The following is a 14,666-nucleotide window of genomic DNA, read 5'->3' as shown; positions in this document are numbered from 1 at the left end:
TTTTGCGATTTTTATTTTTCTGCAATAAGTATTGCAATATGAATACATTTTCAGGTGGCACGGTGGCTCAGTGTTTAGCACTGTGGCCTCACAGCAAGAAGGTCGCTGGTTCGAGTCCTGTGGGGGAAACTGGAGCACCCGGAGGAACATGCAAACTCCACAAAGAAATGCCAACTAGCCCAGCAGGGGCTCGAACCAGCAACCTTCTTGCTGTGAGGCGACGTTGCTAACCACTAAGCCACCGCGTCGCCCCAACTTAATGTAGTAAAAAAAAATCTTGTTAAAAAATGCATATGGTACTCTTTTAAAGCATTTTTTTTTCATCTTTGCTCATTCTCATGTCATTCAAAATGTACAACAGCAAAGCAGCAGATAGACAGTGTGTTCGCACATGAAAGCAGTGTTCTGAAGCAAAGCGATAACGTTTACCTCTATTGTTTTTAAAAGGAAAAAAAAACCTGTAGCCGTCAACTGCATTAATGTCAACCCTAGCGCTTTGCATCTTCATGTGCCATTTGAATTTATGCTAATGGTTGTTCAGTGCTTCAGAAAGAGATAACATTCTCTTTAATAACTGTCTTTTCCTATTGCATGGTTTAAGAATTGTGTGAAAAAGCAACTGGAGTGCTAATGCTATTTGTTTTTTACAAAAGAACAGCGTCAAACCACTTAAATATATTATATTATATTATATTATATTATATTATATTATATTATATTATATTATATTATATTATTCATTTTCTTGTCGGCTTAGTCCCTTTATTAATCCGGGGTCGCCACAGCGAAATGAACCGCCAACTTATCCAGCAAGTTTTTATGCAGTGGATGCCCTTCCAGCCGCAACCCATCTCTGGGAAACATCCACACACACATTCACACACACACTCATACACTATGGACAATTTAGCCTACCCAATTCACCTGTACCACATGTCTTTCCTCGGAGGAAACCCACACGAAGGCAGGGAGAACATGCAAACTCCACACAGAAACACCAACTGAGCCGAGGTTCGAACCAGCGACCTTCTTGCTGTGAGGCGACAGCACTACATATTATATTATATTATATTATATTATATTATATTATATTATATTATATTATATTATATTATATTATATTATATCATGTTATTCATTCATTTTCTTTTCAATTTAGTCCCTTTATTAATCAGGGGTCGCCACAGCGGAACGGAACGCCAACTTATCCAGCATATGTTTTTTTACACAGCAGATACCCTTCCAGCCACAACCCAACATTGGGATACCCAGACACTCTTGTACACACTCACATAAAGCCAATTTCGCTTATTTAATTCACCTGTACTGCATGTGTTTGGACTGTGAGGGAAACCGGAGCACCCGGAAGAAACCTACGCAAACATGGGGGGAACATGCAAACTCCACACAGAAATGCCAACTGACCCAGCCGTTTGTTCATGTGATTAAAAAATGAATTTTCTGTCAAAACTTCAGTCTTTGCTGTTCAGAAATCATTATGTATATTTGATGCTCAAAAACTATCATTATTGGCAATGTTAAAATAAACAAAGAGATAAATAATCAAATAAATGACTGAATAAATAAATAAACAAACATTAAATGAATGAATGAATGAATGCATTACATACATGATTGAATGGATAAATAAGTTAATGATTGAATAAATAAATAAATAAACAAATAAATAAAAAAATAAAAAAATAAATAAATAAATAAATAAATGATTGAATTGATAAATAGTTATTGAATAAATGAAATAAATAAATGAATTAATGATTGAATGTATAAATGAGTTATTGAATAAATAAATAAATAAATAAATAAATGATTGATTGATTGAATGGATAAATGAGTTATTGAATGAATGAATGAATGAATGAATGAATGAATGAATGAATGAATGAATGAATGAATAAATAAATAAATAAATAAATAAATGGTTGAATGGATGAATTAATTATTGACTGAATATAAATAAATAATAAAATAAATAAATAAAAATGTTGAATGGATAAATTATGTATTGACTAAATAAATAAATAAATAATAAATAAATAAATATTTGCATTTCTTTAGGTGGTCAGTTGAGGTGACTTTATGTTTTTTTCAATAATATTTTTATTTTTAAATAAGATACATCATATGTTTATGGGAACTACTATACTTTTTTTAAATTAAAAATATCCCTATTATATTCACAATAAGTTGTTTTGCTGTTGTACATTTCATGTAGCATTAGTAGCCTACACAGTCTACGCACAGAAATGTTCTATTCGGAGTTAACAAGTCTAGCTCAATCAAGCTGTTCTCAGTTTCTCGGTTGGGGTCTTGATGAGCATTTCCTGCGCTCTTTTTCGCAGCAGAGGTGACGGCTCTTCTCAGTATGCAATCAATCATTAGGGCCGGTCACTAGATTAGGACCGGACTCATATGAGCGTGTGCTCTTTCAGCTGCAGGGGGTGAAGGGACGTCCTGGAGATTCAGGATGTGATACGGCAGTGGTTCAAAGGACAGAGCCATTGAACTGCTAGAAAGCAAGTCTGCGGCAGGAAATAAGAAGCACATGAACAATTCTGATTCATATTCACATCTTCACTCAGCCTTATTTTAGCCGTTAATAACATGGATTGAATTTATGCGATTGGTGAGCTTTGCAGACGGCTTTGACGCAGGTTTCTATTTTTGCAAGTGCAGTAATTTGAAGCAGTGTTGCCAGATATAGCTGACTTTTTCCACCCCAAAAGCTGCCCAAACCAGGCCAAAAACACTTTACAAGTACAATTAACATATTTACACATACACATCAAGCGATACATTGTACTGGATGAATAAAGTTTAATGACATACATTTTGAAAAGCTTTTACTCAGAGAAGTTAAAGAAAGCCAGTTAGCTTGCTTGTAGAATGTTTATTATTTTATCATTTTACTACAGTACTAACATAAATGTACATGTTTACCCAGATTACCTACTACTTCAGAGATTCTGAAGTGCGTATTCGTATTCGATGTTTCTATGCTATCCTATGATGCACCGCGAGATCATTCATGGATGGGAGTGAAGTGACGCAACTGCCGCAGATACAGTAGGTCACGGCATGGGCCAGTATAAAGTTCTAACGGTATGATAACCTTGAATAAAAATATCACGGTTTCACGGTATTGTGATTCCTGCTCTAATATATGTTCTTTTAACTGTCTGGGTAAAAAACAAAAACCTTTTTCCCCTTTGAGCTATATATATATATATATATATATATATATATATATATATATATATATATATAATTCAAATAAAGACTTCTGCTGTCTTCATTAGTTTTAAAAACACTGATTTGTAAATAAATAATAATGTAAATAAAAAACTTACATATACCGAAGGAGCGGTGTTACAGAAAAAACAGAACGTTTTGGTGGTTTTAAATTCTTGACTTTTCCAAACCGCGTCCGTTGACTTTTCCACATCACATAAAAATGTTTACTCTACACGTGTAAAATGAAGGAAATAAAAGAAACAAATGTGTCACTGTGTAGAAAACCCTTTGAGCTACATAGTTGATATAACTTTTCATAAATAACATTAAAAGTAGTAGAAGTTGAAGTGTTACAATACGCACACACAAAAAGTTATGTTTCATTATTATGTTTGCCCAAGTAGTTCACAAGTATTGTGTGTTGTATACAGTATATTTTTAGGTTTTGTTTTTACAATCATAATAACTATTGTGTCAAGAAAGCATAAGAGTTAGAAAGAAATGGATAACGTTACGCACCTTTAGTGGTCTGAGTTTCTCTTCTATTTTATCTTCACTTTTCTGTTAATGTTGCTTACAGGTCGCACATTTTCGAGCCATCTATGCCTATATTTCATTATCAACATTAAGAAGTGTGTAAACATCATGTAAAAACAAAACTTTTCCCTTCATAATGTGTAAACTAAAAACCCAGACGTGCAATACCAAACGACCCATATCTGCGAAATCTCGCGCTTCTGATTCGCTGGCAGGTGTTGAGTGACGTCTCAGTCGACAAATGAGCAAACGGAGGCAAATGAGAACTCACTGCTAACCCGTTGCTTTCTGGGAAATGTAGTGTGCACCTGTTTGCTTTCGTTATGCCTAACACTATAAAACTATGGATTTCTCACTAACGCAAGCAAGCAGAAACGTGAAAATGGTCTCGTTTAAGAGGGAATATCCCAATCTACTGGACAAGGGTGTATGATTTGGCAGTTTATCGGTTCTGAAGCGGTCACACGCAACTGAATATATGAGGTATGTTTTGCACACTAAAAGAATGGCGCGAATTCTTTTGACAACTGTTCAAAGCCACGATATTCATGCAAAATAGCAACATACCATATCTCTCGGGAGAAAGAGCTTTCTAGTGATATATTGCATGACTGTTTTATTAAATATAGCTATGTAATAAACATTCTTAGAAAATTCTTCACAACAAACATGCCAACGTTACTTTTTGTCTAGGACAAATAATCATATCTGTTTTTATTTAACACTACTTTATGTATAATGAAATACCTAACATTATGGTATTCTTTGTAAATACTAGACTCGTCATGGGCTGATACCATATAGGAAAGCCTTTATAATAAGTGTAAATGTTATAAAGTAGTTTTGGACCCAGTACAGGGACCACTAAGTTTACCATTAGCACTTGTATTTTGACTCAAACGTTTCTTTCTTTCTTTCTTTCTTTCTTTCTTTCTTTCTTTCTTTCTTTCTTTCTTTCTTTCTTTCTTTCTTTCAAATGCAGTTTTTTTTAAACTTTCTATTCATCTAAATATCCTGAAACAGAAACCCACAAAAGCATTGAGTTGATGCAGTTGTTTCAATGCTAACAAATGCGATTAGCTGGTAAAACTTCATATTGCCATACTAGGAATTTACTACATTTTAAAATATATTCCAACAGAGACAGGATAATTCACAACACTAATCCCACTGACATCTCTATCTTCTCATTGGCTTGTTTCTCATAGACTCCAGCAACATCTGGATAATCCACATGAGACTGCACTGAATTAGATTTGACGATGATAAACGATGTTCAAATGTGGATATTCACTTAAGCAGAGACATAAACCAGACAGTCACTAATGATCATCAATACATCATTTTTATTTTAGTTTTTGTTTCATGACATTGATGTATGAATGCGCTTGCAGCATTAACCCCAGTGAGTTTATGCATCAAATTAAAGGCACTCAACGTATTTAATAATCAATTATTAATTCAAATGAATTTGTCAACTCCGTAAATTAATAAAAGATGAATGTGTTCAGAAAAAGTATGATGTTATCTGTTATTTGCATATTTGTTCACGCCACATTTTTAAGCAGTGCAGATTCCAGCAGTCTTTTCCCATATGCATTAAAATAATGATGATGATAATGATGATTATAATGATTAACAACATTCAAATTAAATGAAAATCAAACAAAATGACACAAAAAAGCAAGGCAAGATTATTTATATAGCACATTTCACACACAATGGTAATTCAAAGTGCTGCATATAAACAATAATAAAAGAAAATAACAACAACAAAGAATAAAAATGATTAAATCTGGTAAAAAACAGATTAAAATGTGTTAAAACAGGTTTTAAAATAATGAAAGAATCTGAAAAAAAGACATATTAGTGCGATCTGTCGGACATAGCACAGTGCTCAATCAGTGAAGGCACATCTAACCAGATAAGTTTTCAGGCTTAATGTGAATATGCCTAATATTGGAGCACATCTGATCATTTCTGGATGCTGATTCCAGCAGCGAAGGATGTACAAGCTGAATGCAGATTCACCCTGCTTTGACTGAACATTTAGTCAAAGCATTTACTTGATCCTAATGATCTGAGTGATCTGTTAAGTTTGTTTTCAGTGAGCATATCTATAATATATCGAGGTCTTAGGCCATTTAGTGATTTTATAGACCAGTAATAATACTTTCAAATCTATTCTGAGAGTAACTGGAAGCCGGTGTAGAGACCTAAGGACAGGTGTGATGTGCTCTGATTTTCTGCTTCTGGTCAGAATCTTGGCAGCTGCATTCTGGATGAGCTGCAACTGTCTGACTGTTTTTTTGGGAAGACATTGCAGTAATCCACTCTGCTGCTGATAAAAGCATGAACAAGTTTCTCAAAGTCCTCGCTGAAAACAGCTTGAAATTAAATGTTTGTGAGATGATATTATGCTCACTGTCTTTTTAGGAAGACAAAATGAGGAGTCCATTTCAGTAATCCTCCCTGCTGCTGATAAAAGCATGAATATGTTTCTGTGGGTCCTAGCTGAAAACAAAGCTTGAACTGAAATGTTTGTGAGATGATAGTATGCTGATTTACTTACTGTTTTGACATGACTACTGAAACTCAGATCTGACTCCAGAATCACACCAAGATTCTTGACATTTTTTGTTGTTGTTTGACCCCTAGAGCCAAGGTACGCATTCACCTTGAGAAGCTCAAGTTCATCAGTGCATGTCAACGGGGGGCTAAAATATGGGCTACAAAAGCTACAAGGCAGCTCTTAAAGACTTAAATTATTTCTTACTATTTAATTATTGTTTATGGTATCAATGAGGTAGGTGGAGCTAAAGATGTCCCTTGATGCACTTTGCTTTCTTTTCTTTAGCATTATGGGAAATGTAATTTTGCTGTTTATTGATTTATTTGTGCATATATTCTGCTGTTAAACTATTATTTTTAGACATAAGTTCAATTAATGTGGATTACTTATTGCATATAAAATCAGTTAACATTCTCAGTGTTCACTAGAAGTTAATGAGAAAAAGGAGTTTTCACTGGTTTTACTTGATAAACTCAACAGTTGTACTCTTCGATCTTGTGATACAATACTTGCAAATCTTAAATGTCAAACAAGTATTTCAAGTGTTTTATTATTCATATTAATAAAACATTCTGTATTTTAGTCTGAAAATATCAGATCAGATGACCCATAACTGTTTGTGTATGAGAGTATCAGACTGTTTTACAGTAACTATTAGAAAGAGTAATCTTTCCACTATTTGGTTTTTCTCATAAAGTTATTTCATCTCTTGGAAAGTGAGAGTGTCTCCCGACACCCACTTATTAGAAATTGGGAGCCAAGTCTCAACATTGGCCGCCTTGTGTTTATTTACATCTTCATGTATTCACTTCCAGCTACATGTTTCCACAATACATAGCCTCTTTTGATAGAGCTGTTTTTCACACTTTTCATTTTTCTTCTGTACTCACATTAATATCTGCCATGCAAAGAAGCGACACAGTCAAACATAAAAACAAAGGCATGTTCTTCACCCTCTCTGTGCACTTCTGCAAAATTAATTCATCATCTGCTGCGTTCAGTGAATGCTGGTTTGCCATAAGTAAATAACTGCATGAAAGTGTACATTTATATGCTTTGAATACCAATCGTGATTCATTATGTATATCACTTAATCATTCCGCATATTTTTACGTTTTTTCCACTCCTTTTATTCTCTGATGTTAAAGTCCAACTTTCAAAATCATAAATAAATGCAACATTTCACATTTGTATACAATTACAATAATACTAATCATAATAATATGTTTGCACACTAAAACATGCATTAATAATGCACTAACAAGGTCTAAAATGCAGGTATTTTAAACCCTAGTAAATTACAAGTGGCTAAAAAACCTTTTTAGCTTCATAGAATATTAATTCATTGAATGAAACGGCTGATTTTATTGTATTAAATGAATGCAATTAATTAAAGGCATTCAGTGCCGGAATGGTTTACTTTTGTTCAAGGCTATTTGGTGTTTTTTGAATCTCTCAAAATGTTCGCTTTTGTTACTAATTGTTTCAGAATGTTTTAAGAGCATTAAAAAAATGCATCTCTTTAACTTTTGCAGGATGATACTATGATATTCCCTTAACATTTGCATAAAATAAATAGCTTATTGTAAGTTCACATGAGAGATTTCATCATGTAAGGCGTGTGTTAGCCTGAACACATTTTGGTTTTAGAGATATTTATAAAATAGACATATTTAAGAATCATGTAAGGGTGGCACGGTGGCCCAGGGGTTAGCACTGTTGCCTCACAGCAAGACGGTCACTGGTTCGAGTCCTGGCAGGGTCATTTCAGTGCAGAGTTTGCATGTTCTTCCCGTGTTGGTGTGGGTTTCCTCTGAGTGCTCCAGTTTCCCCCACAGTCCAAACACATTTGGTAAAGGTATGAGTGTGTGTGTGTGTGTGTGTGTGAATAAGTGTGTATGGGTTTTTCCAGGACTGGATTGTGGCTGGAAGGACATCAACATATGCCAGAATAGTTGGTGGTTCATTCCGCTGTGGCAAACTCTGAAATAGAGGCTAAGCCAAAGGAAAATAAATGAATGAATGAAAGTGTCAAGTATCAGCATAAGTATTAAACTCATATAAATATACCTTTTATTGTGTTTCAGCTCATTCCCTGATGTACAAACCTTTACAGTTTAGCATCATTTATATTCCAGTTTTGTCCCAGTCTTCTGTAATTTAAGATTAATTTTGCTTGTGATAATGTGGTGACTGTGGGCTGCTCTTGTTAATTGTCAGGCGTCTTTTTAGCTGCACATTACCGACCTCATATTAGAGTAACCTGTGAACCGCACAGTTAATGATGTCTTTTATTACTATTGTGCTCTTGAGAAAGGCACTTGTCCCTTATATTTCAAGTCTCACAATGGGTAGGTGGACAAAACTGAAATATCACTCAAAAGGGACTTTTGAAACTGCAAATGCTGCTGATCATATGAACCACAACAGACTGATTGCCACTTGTTTTCTGTCACAGCTTAAACATGGTCAATTAACAGTTTTTTAGTTGGCAAACCAAGTTTTAAAGAGATATTAGAGTGACCAGAAAGTAGACTAGAAACATTAAGGGCTCTATTTTGACGGTCCATGCGCAGAGTGCAAAATGCAGGGCGCAAACGCTTTCAGGGCGTGTCAGAACACATTTTTGCTAATTTAGGGATGGGAAAATCCGCTTTGCGCCGTGGCGCATGGTCTAAAAGGGTTGAGTTTATTTTCTTAATGAGTTATAGGTGTGTTTTGAGAATAAACCAATTAGAGTCTCATCTCCCATTACCTTTAAGAGCCAGCTGTGTCGCGCCATAAGCGCATTCGCTATTTACGAATGAGTTATATCCCAAAACACATGCTGTGCCCCATATGGTCTAAAACCTGCAGGTGGGCAAATATAAGCTTGTTTTAATAAAACAAATATAAATATGGATATAATAAATAATACTGCTAATAATAATAACATTATACAAAAGCAAATCGTTATGAATGAACTGAAAAAGCCTCCCGAGATGAAGAAGGCATAAAAGCAGTGATTTTTTATATTTATGTAGGCTAGAAAATAATATGTTTTGTAATATTTTAATCCTTTATATTTATATCCTATATATATATTCTTATTATATCCTATATATATCCCTAATATTTACATTTTTTCATATGTAAAGATATTTGCCTATTGCTCTCTTGTGCGTATTAAGCAGTGTGTAAGCGAGGCGCAACTCTGCGCCGGAGTTTAGACCGGGTTAGTTTTGGTCTAATGAAAAATCTATTTTAGTTTCTCAAAATAGCAACGCGCCAGCCGTGCACCTCAGAACGCCTCCCTTTTTAGGGCAGAACCCCTATGGATGCACATATGAGCACTAATGCATTTGCTATTTAAACAGCGTAGCGCAACGCCTCAAAACGACTCTTGCGCCAAGCTGAAACTACCAAACAAGTATTGAGCAAGAAGTTTTGTGCACGAACAGAGGAAATCGGCGCCCAAGCAAAGACTGACATGCTCGTAGGCTATTACATGAATCTGACCTCGACTTAATACAGTGCCCATGACATTTGTCAATGAAATAACGCCACATGTAGTGGTAGGTCAACAGAATGTAAAATGGCCAACAGAGTTGGTGCAATAGCCTAGTGGTTAGCACGCCGACATATGGTGCTATAGCACGTCAGGGCGTCACGAATTCGAATCCCGGCTCGACGACATTTCCCTACCCCCTCTCTCTCCCACTTCGCTTCCTGTCTCAATACTGTCCTATCTAATAATGAAGGCCAAAAATAAATCTTTAAAAAAAATAAATAAAAAACGGCCAACAGAGTCTGCCACCACAGCTAGAAAAAAATCCTAGAGGAAACACTGGACAGACACTACAGACTGTAGTCTTCAGTGGCCTTGTTAACGTATCCCAACTCCATGCTGGTTTAAAATCAACGCGAAGTAAAACCTGTAAGTCTACATTAGTGATATTAGCTAAACAGTGAGCTTTAGGAGACTCCAGCTAATAAGAGCTGTGTACGTAAATCTAACGTTCATGTCCGCAAAAAGCACACTATAGCAACATACAGTAAACTATAGCCCTTAGTGTGATTGCTACTGTACCCACGTCTTCTCTTGGAAACTCAGATTTAAAACCTGCTCAGGAGACTGAGTAGAACTGGAAGGGTTATATTAGTGCCTTGACCCGGATAGGAGCGAGGTTTAAAAGGGGGTTGAGCGTGACGCCTATGAGAGTAAACATGAGTGAGTAAAGCTTAGAGATGGAGAATAAAGGCTCCAGTCTTTAGTGTCCTTGTTTGCACTCCTGCCTCCCATGTCGGAAACGCTGGTTCAAAATCTGCTCTGAGCATTCAGTGTAGAACTGGAATGGTTACATAAGTGCTGTGACCCAGATGGGAAGTGAAATTTGTGGGGTGAGTGTAACGGAGGCCAGCTACGGTAGTAAGAACTGTGCTAGCAAATCTTACTCAAGAAGCAAACTAAGGGACGATGCTTTTATGCCCCATTCACACGGGGCGTCAGCGTCAACGCTTCCCATTCACTTTAAATGGGTGACGTCAGGTGTTGCCGAACTGCATTGTGGATTCGTCGGCACTGCTTCAGAGGCATTGCTCTCTGCAGAAGTTGGGACTAGCACAACTTTTCAAGCGCCGACGGAAGCGTCAGCCAATCAGATCGCTGTATGCAAATACACCTGCTAGACAGTGGCCTATTGCTGACTGAATTTCATTGGCTGACGCTGCTATGATGATTGCTTTAGCCCTAACTTCAGACACGCCTTCAGTCAAGAGTTGACACTGAAGCCCCGTGTGAATGGGGCGTTAGTTTCCTTGTTAGTGTTCCAACTTCCCACGTTGGAAAATGGGTTTGGAAACCAGCTCAGAGCATTGAGAGTAGAGTTGTAAAGTAGGGCTGCACAAAATATTGTTTTAGCATCCGTATCACATTATGAAAATCCACTAGAGTCACATCGCATGATCTGCAATGTCGAATAGGCATTACAGTTGACAAGGAGCCCCAGAAATGTACGTGATTTGTGGAGTCATTGCAAAGTTTCAAGAGTTCACACTTAGCCAATGGTTAGGTTTCTTCCAAACGAAGATAATGTGGACTGAAAACTGTGGTTCTTTATAGTAGCTAAAGGCTCATATGATTGGAAGATAATGATTAGCTAATACGAGACCGGACGTGATAAATCATAAGCACGAGATCCTCTCGAAATTAGTTTATAAACAAACTTCACTTAAAGTTACCAAACCGTTTAATTGCATGTGTTTTTGAGGCCTGTTACTGTTTGAGCAGTCCTAAGCATTCAGACATGCATTGTATTTATGTATACATACAATGAAGACTAAAATGTGTTTTTGATTTCTTAATTTTGTCTCTGAATTCTCTTATAAAAAACACTCCTAGACAAATAAAAAATATAAAAAAAAATACTCCTAGAAACGTTTCTAACTCTTCTGACGTTTTGAGGCAAACGACTCTTCATCTCTGTGTGATGAAGAGCCGTGTGGCTCGAAACGTTACACGCTTTGTGTCAGCTTATTACTTTAATAAATTTGTATTTTTGTAGCTTTGGTGTTGCCGCCTTTGATGAATATTTAATTTGCACCTTTTGTGTTTTTTGGCTGAGCACCCAGTTAAGAGGGATGTGCGTGCTTTTGTACAGTTTTTCATTTCTTTTAAAATTTGGACATTTTTGTAAGACTGAACTCGTACAAATTCATACAAATTAGCCGCTAAAATTGCAAAACATAAAATAGTTTCCTCATGAGATCAGACTGAAATAACCTTGTTTCCTGTGAGGATTGGGTTTAGGGGTAGGCTTGGGGTAGGAGGGTAAAATAAACAGTTTGTACAGTATAAACATGATTGTGTCTAAGTCCCCATAAAGATAGCTGTACAAGTTTATGTATATGTGTACGGGTTTTGGTGGTCTATGAGGAAAACGGTTTGTATAATTACATGGATATGATCTAGTTGTGGGCGATGCAGTGGGGCAGTAGGTAGTGCTGTCGCCTCACAGCAAGAAGGTTGCTGGTTCGAACCTCGGCTTAGTTGGTGTTTCTGTGTGGAGTTTGATTGTTCTTCCTGCATTCGTGTGGGTTTCGTCCGGGTGCTCTGGTTTCCCACACAGTCCAAAGACATGTGGTATAGGTGAATTGGGTAGGCTAAATTGTCCGTAGTGTATGTGAATGTGTGTGTATGTTTCCCAGAGATGGGTTGCGGCTGGAAGGGCATTCGCTGCGTAAAAACATGCTGGATAAGTTGGCGGTTCATTCTGCTGTGGCGTCCCTGGATTAATAAAGGGACTAAGCCGACAAGAAAATGAATGAATGAATGATCTAGTTGTACTTTAATATGGAGATTTACAAGTACATGCCTTGTGTTCTCATAATTCTGAATGCTTAACACTCATACTTAATGATGTCTTTTGACATTAAACATTGCCAAAGGTTTCCTGTGAGGCTTGGGTTTAGGGCTAAGGCCATATAATAAGCAGTATTAAGAATGTTAAACGCATAACACCTATGGAAAGTCCTCATGAGAGAGTCAGAGAAAGAGAGAGAGAGAGAGATTAATTTAAGGGTACTGCTCCAGTGACATACTGTTGTACCCTTAAAGTACATTTTTCTGAATGTGTGAGGTGAACAAATTGTCCGTTTCTACATTCATTCCTTCTGCTTATAATCATAGAAAGCATATTAAGCTAAAAAAAATAAATAAAAAAAAACAAAAAAAAAAAAAACAATGATTTACTGTAAATAAATCTGTGTGTAACTAAATAAAATTTTGGCTACATCTCTGGGTCTTAATGTAATGGGGGCCTGCTACAGTATGTGACCAAAGCTTGAGGCTAATGCCACAAGAGGTTTATTAGTTACTAACACTCGAGGCTGCCGTCTTCAGTGTCCTTGTTAGTACCTCCACCTCCCATTCTGGAAAGATTGGTTTAAAATCCACTCAGAGCGCTTTGAGTACAACCGGACGGGTTGCATTAGTGCCGGGCCTGGACACGAAGGTAAGGATATAAGGGTAAGAACAGGCAGCAACAAAAGTGAAACAACAACGACACAGCTTCAATTAAAAGGGATGCCTAATATCAACAAACTAATCAGATGGGGATATCAAAACTATCAGAGTACCAAGCAAAACCACAAAAGCAAGCCGCACGACTGTGAAACTGCTTGAATTGAAAGCATTTAAAGGAGAGTTGGCATGAAGAGATTGGTTGAAAATAGGGCTGGGCGATTTTTTCGATTAATTCGAAATGAAGTTTCACAAACTAATTTCGAGAGGAGCACGTGATATGATTGACTGCAGCTGTTAACTTATCTACACTCATTAGCTAGCCAATCAGATTCATCCAAACTCACTATAAGTAACCTAGCTAAGAACTACTCCCTTATCTTCGTTTTCCCGAAGAAACCTCCCATCCACCGCTTCTCCTCCTTTCCTCTTTTGCCGAGGAGAGCTCTCGAGAACACCTGACCTCGTACTCCCCTCACATGCTCTATGGACCTGGCGGGAGCCCTGGGCTCAACTATCTCCGAGCTCAGGGTTCTCTCCCGGGACAGCACGCCAAACCTGCTAACTTGCTAACAAGTTGTCAAACAGTATCTAAGTGTGAACTCTTGAATTTACGTTTTGATGACGATTTAATTTTATATTAAATCGAGAAATCGCGATTTAAAAAATATATATATTTTATACATTATAATGGCACCACTGCGCTTTGGTTCACTCTCTGTATGTATCCCTCTCTCATAAAAGTATAATATTAAAACGAGTCTTTCCTCGAGATGAGATGAGTTTCTTTTTCAGCACTGGGAAACCAGGACACCGGGCCACTCCATGTATATAAATTATAAATCCTTACTTGGGGTTCAGGTTATCCTCCTGATTGGTCAGCCTCAGACAGATCTACTCGTTTAAGTGCACACATCTCACAAATTCAAGCTGACAACTCCCAAACTCCCAAAAATAATCAGCAACTCGTAACACTCACATCTTCCTCTCACATGGTTTGAGCTACGACCATACAAGCTTCAATAATTTGCGTGTTACTTCTCCCAATGGGGAACATCATGTAAGAGCTCGTAGGACAGAAAACAATTGCACCGTGTACATCCAACTCACTAGCCTGATCTCTGGCCTTTAGTATCCTTGTTAGTTTCCCCCTCTTCCATGTTGGAAATGTCTGTCAGAATAGAACCAGAAGGGTTACTTTAGTGCTGTGACCTAGAGGGAGTGAGATTTGAGGAGCTGAGTTTACAGAGGCCAGCTGTGTGGGTGAAGTTTGAGGTTAATGCCTCAAGAGGTGCATTATTG

At 37.0% G+C, this 14,666-nt stretch overlaps 1 protein-coding gene across 4 annotated transcripts in view; it reads left to right on the top strand.

The window, feature by feature from the left end:
* The first annotated feature begins 4,082 nt into the window (after positions 1 to 4,082).
* The window catches only part of LOC147846650 (uncharacterized), a 194,809-nt gene continuing 184,225 nt past the window's right edge, over positions 4,083 to 14,666 (top strand). For 3 of the 4 annotated variants that reach the window (XR_015476104.1, XR_015476105.1, XM_087236633.1), the window contains exon 1: positions 4,083 to 4,275. The gene's annotated coding sequence lies outside the window, so the exon portion shown is untranslated. The remainder of the gene's footprint in view (positions 4,276 to 14,666) is intronic. The other variant, XM_087236632.1, reaches the window with a different exon arrangement.

Source organism: Danio rerio, chromosome 1 (genome assembly GCF_052040795.2).
Source record: "Danio rerio strain M-AB ecotype USA chromosome 1, GRCz13ab, whole genome shotgun sequence".
Classification (NCBI taxonomy): Eukaryota; Metazoa; Chordata; class Actinopteri; order Cypriniformes; family Danionidae; genus Danio; species Danio rerio.
Note: the sequence above shows the minus strand (reverse complement) of the source record. Positions and strands in the feature narration are given on the sequence as shown.